The following is a 5,675-nucleotide window of genomic DNA, read 5'->3' as shown; positions in this document are numbered from 1 at the left end:
GTACAGTACGGCTCACCTATAACAACATGTGACACATAATGTACAGTACAGTACGGTTCACCTTTAACGACATGCGACACATAATGTACAGTACAGTACGGCTCACCTATAACAACATGTGACACATAATGTACAGTACAGTACGGCTCACCTATAACGACATGCGACACATAATGTACAGTACAGTACGGCTCACCTATAACAACATGTGACACATAATGTACAGTACAGTACAGTACGGCTCACCTATAACGACATGCGACACATAGTGTACAGTACAGTACGGCTCACCTATAACAACATGTGACACATAATGTACAGTACAGTACGGCTCACCTATAACAACATGTGACACATAATGTACAGTACAGTATGGCTCACCTATAACGACATGCGACACATAATGTACAGTACAGTACGGCTCACCTATAACGACATGCGACACATAATGTACAGTACAGTACGGCTCACCTATAACGACATGCGACACATAATGTACAGTACAGTACGGCTCACCTATAACAACATGCGACACATGTACTGTACAGTACAGTACAGTACGGCTCACCTATAACAACATGTGACACATAATGTACAGTACGGTTCACCTTTAACGACATGCGACACATAATGTACAGTACAGTACGGCTCACCTATAACAACATGTGACACATAATGTACAGTACAGTACGGCTCACCTATAACGACATGCGACACATAATGTACAGTACAGTACGGCTCACCTATAACAACATGTGACACATAATGTACAGTACAGTACGGCTCACCTATAACAACATGTGACACATAATGTACAGTACAGTACGGCTCACCTATAACAACATGTGACACATAATGTACAGTACAGTACGGCTCACCTATAACGACATGCGACACATGATGTACAGTACAGTACGGCTCACCTTTAACGACATGCGACACATAATGTACAGTACAGTACAGTATAGTACGGCTCACCTATAACGACATGCGACACATAATGTACAGTACAGTACAGTATAGTACGGCTCACCTATAACGACATGCGACACATAATGTACAGTACAGTACAGTACGGCTCACCTATAACGACATGCGACACATAATGTACAGTACAGTACGGTTCACCTATAACGACATGCGACACATAATGTACAGTACAGTACAGTACGGCTCACCTATAACGACATGCGACACATAATGTACAGTACAGTACGGCTCACCTATAACGACATGCGACACATAATGTACAGTACAGTACGGCTCACCTATAACGACATGCGACACATAATGTACAGTACGGCTCACCTATAACGACATGCGACACATAATGTACAGTACAGTACGGTTCACCTATAACGACATGCGACACATAATGTACAGTACAGTACAGTACGGTTCACCTATAACGACATGCGACACATAATGTACAGTACAGTATGGCTCACCTATAACGACATGCGACACATAATGTACAGTACAGTACAGTACAGCTCACCTATAACGACATGCGACACATAATGTACAGTACAGTACGGCTCACCTATAACGACATGCGACACATAATGTACAGTACGGCTCACCTATAACGACATGCGACACATAATGTACAGTACAGTACGGCTCACCTATAACGACATGCGACACATAATGTACAGTACAGTACAGCTCACCTATAAGGGCGGCGGTGGCTCAGGGGTAGAGTGCCTGGATGGTAACCGTAAGGTTGCCAGTTCGAACCCGGGCTCCCCCAGAGTTACTGTCGAAGTGTCCTTGAGCAAGACACTGAACCCCTAATTGCTCCCGATGTGCTAGTTGGTGCCTTGCATGGTTTCCGCTGCCATCGGTGTATGAATGTGTGTGTGAATGGGTGAATGTAATGCACAATCTATGTAAAGCACCTTGGATAAAGGCGCTATATAAATGCACCATTTACCATTTACCATTTATAACGACATGCGACACATAATGTACAGTACAGTACGGCTCACCTATAACGACATGCGACACATAATGTACAGTACAGTACACCTATAACGACATGCGACACATAATGTACAGTACAGTACGGCTCACCTATAACGACATGCGACACATAATGTACAGTACAGTACGGCTCACCTATAACGACATGCGACACATAATGTACAGTACGGTTCACCTATAACGACATGCGACACATAATGTACAGTACAGTACGGCTCACCTATAACGACATGCAACACAATGTACAGTACAGTACAGTACGGCTCACCTATAACGACATGCAACACATAATGTACAGTACAGTACGGTTCACCTATAACGACATGCGACACATAATGTACAGTACAGTACGGTTCACCTATAACGACATGCGACACATAATGTACAGTACAGTACGGTTCACCTATAACGACATGCGACACATAATGTACAGTACAGTACGGTTCACCTATAACGACATGCGACACATAATGTACAGTACAGTACGGCTCACCTATAACAACATGTGACACATAATGTACAGTACAGTACGGCTCACCTATAACAACATGTGACACATAATGTATAGTACAGTACAGCTCACCTATAATGACATGCGACACATAATGTACAGTACAGTATGGCTCACCTATAACGACATGCGACACATAATGTACAGTATGGCTCACCTATAACGACATGCGACTCATAATGTACAGTACGGTTCACCTATAACGACATGCGACACATAATGTACAGTACAGTACGGTTCACCTATAACGACATGCGACACATAATGTACAGTACGGTTCACCTATAACGACATGCGACACATAATGTACAGTACAGTACGGCTCACCTATAACGACATGCAACACATAATGTACAGTACAGTACGGTTCACCTATAACGACATGCGACACATAATGTACAGTACAGTACGGTTCACCTATAACGACATGCGACACATAATGTATAGTACAGTACGGTTCACCTATAACGACATGCGACACATAATGTACAGTACAGTACGGTTCACCTATAACGACATGCGACACATAATGTACAGTACAGTACGGCTCACCTATAACGACATGCGACACATAATGTACAGTACAGTACGGCTCACCTATAACGACATGCGACACATAATGTACAGTACGGTTCACCTATAACGACATGCGACACAATGTACAGTACAGTACGGCTCACCTATAACGACATGCGACACAATGTACAGTACAGTACGGCTCACCTATAACGACATGCGACACATAATGTACAGTACAGTACGGTTCACCTATAACGACATGCGACACATAATGTACAGTACAGTACGGCTCACCTATAACGACATGCGACACATAATGTACAGTACGGCTCACCTATAACGACATGCGACACATAATGTACAGTACAGTACGGTTCACCTATAACGACATGCGACACAATGTACAGTACAGTACGGCTCACCTATAACGACATGCGACACATAATGTACAGTACAGTACGGTTCACCTATAACGACATGCGACACATAATGTACAGTACAGTACGGTTCACCTATAACGACATGCGACACATAATGTACAGTACGGTTCACCTATAACGACATGCGACACATAATGTATAGTACAGTACGGTTCACCTATAACGACATGCGACACATAATGTACAGTACAGTACGGTTCACCTATAACGACATGCGACACATAATGTACAGTACAGTACGGTTCACCTATAACGACATGCGACACATAATGTACAGTACAGTACGGTTCACCTATAACGACATGCGACACATAATGTACAGTACAGTACGGTTCACCTATAACGACATGCGACACATAATGTACAGTACAGTACGGTTCACCTATAACGACATGCGACACATAATGTACAGTACAGTACGGTTCACCTATAACGACATGCGACACATAATGTACAGTACAGTACGGTTCACCTATAACGACATGCGACACATAATGTATAGTACAGTACGGTTCACCTATAACGACATGCGACACAATGTACAGTACAGTACGGCTCACCTATAACGACATGCAACACATAATGTACAGTACAGTACGGCTCACCTATAACAACATGTGACACATAATGTACAGTACAGTACGGCTCACCTATAACAACATGCGACACATGTACAGTACAGTACAGTACGGCTCACCTATAACGACATGCGACACATAATGTACAGTACAGTACGGCTCACCTATAACATGTGACACATAATGTACAGTACAGTACGGCTCACCTATAACGACATGCGACACATAATGTACAGTACAGTACGGCTCACCTATAACAACATGTGACACATAATGTACAGTACAGTACGGCTCACCTATAACAACATGTGACACATAATGTACAGTACAGTATGGCTCACCTATAACGACATGCGACACATAATGTACAGTACAGTACGGCTCACCTATAACGACATGCGACACATAATGTACAGTACAGTACGGCTCACCTATAACGACATGCGACACATAATGTATAGTACAGTACGGCTCACCTATAACAACATGCGACACATGTACTGTACAGTACGGCTCACCTATAACAACATGTGACACATAATGTACAGTACGGTTCACCTTTAACGACATGCGACACATAATGTACAGTACAGTACGGCTCACCTATAACAACATGTGACACATAATGTACAGTACAGTACGGCTCACCTATAACGACATGCGACACATAATGTACAGTACAGTACGGCTCACCTATAACGACATGCGACACATAATGTACAGTACGGTTCACCTATAACGACATGCGACACATAATGTACAGTACAGTACGGCTCACCTATAACGACATGCAACACAATGTACAGTACAGTACAGTACAGTACGGCTCACCTATAACGACATGCGACACATAATGTACAGTACAGTACGGTTCACCTATAACGACATGCGACACATAATGTACAGTACAGTACGGCTCACCTATAACGACATGCGACACATAATGTACAGTACAGTACGGCTCACCTATAACAACATGTGACACATAATGTACAGTACAGTACGGTTCACCTTTAACGACATGCGACACATAATGTACAGTACAGTACGGCTCACCTATAACAACATGTGACACATAATGTACAGTACAGTACGGCTCACCTATAACGACATGCGACACATAATGTACAGTACAGTACGGCTCACCTATAACAACATGTGACACATAATGTACAGTACAGTACAGTACGGCTCACCTATAACGACATGCGACACATAGTGTACAGTACAGTACGGCTCACCTATAACAACATGTGACACATAATGTACAGTACAGTACGGCTCACCTATAACAACATGTGACACATAATGTACAGTACAGTATGGCTCACCTATAACGACATGCGACACATAATGTACAGTACAGTACGGCTCACCTATAACGACATGCGACACATAATGTACAGTACAGTACGGCTCACCTATAACGACATGCGACACATAATGTACAGTACAGTACGGCTCACCTATAACAACATGCGACACATGTACTGTACAGTACAGTACAGTACGGCTCACCTATAACAACATGTGACACATAATGTACAGTACGGTTCACCTTTAACGACATGCGACACATAATGTACAGTACAGTACGGCTCACCTATAACAACATGTGACACATAATGTACAGTACAGTAC

This window comes from Protomyctophum parallelum (genome assembly GCF_964188405.1).
Source record: "Protomyctophum parallelum genome assembly, chromosome: 2".
Taxonomy (NCBI): domain Eukaryota; kingdom Metazoa; phylum Chordata; class Actinopteri; order Myctophiformes; family Myctophidae; genus Protomyctophum; species Protomyctophum parallelum.
The sequence above is the reverse complement of the archived record's forward strand: the minus strand, read 5'-3'. Positions refer to the sequence as shown.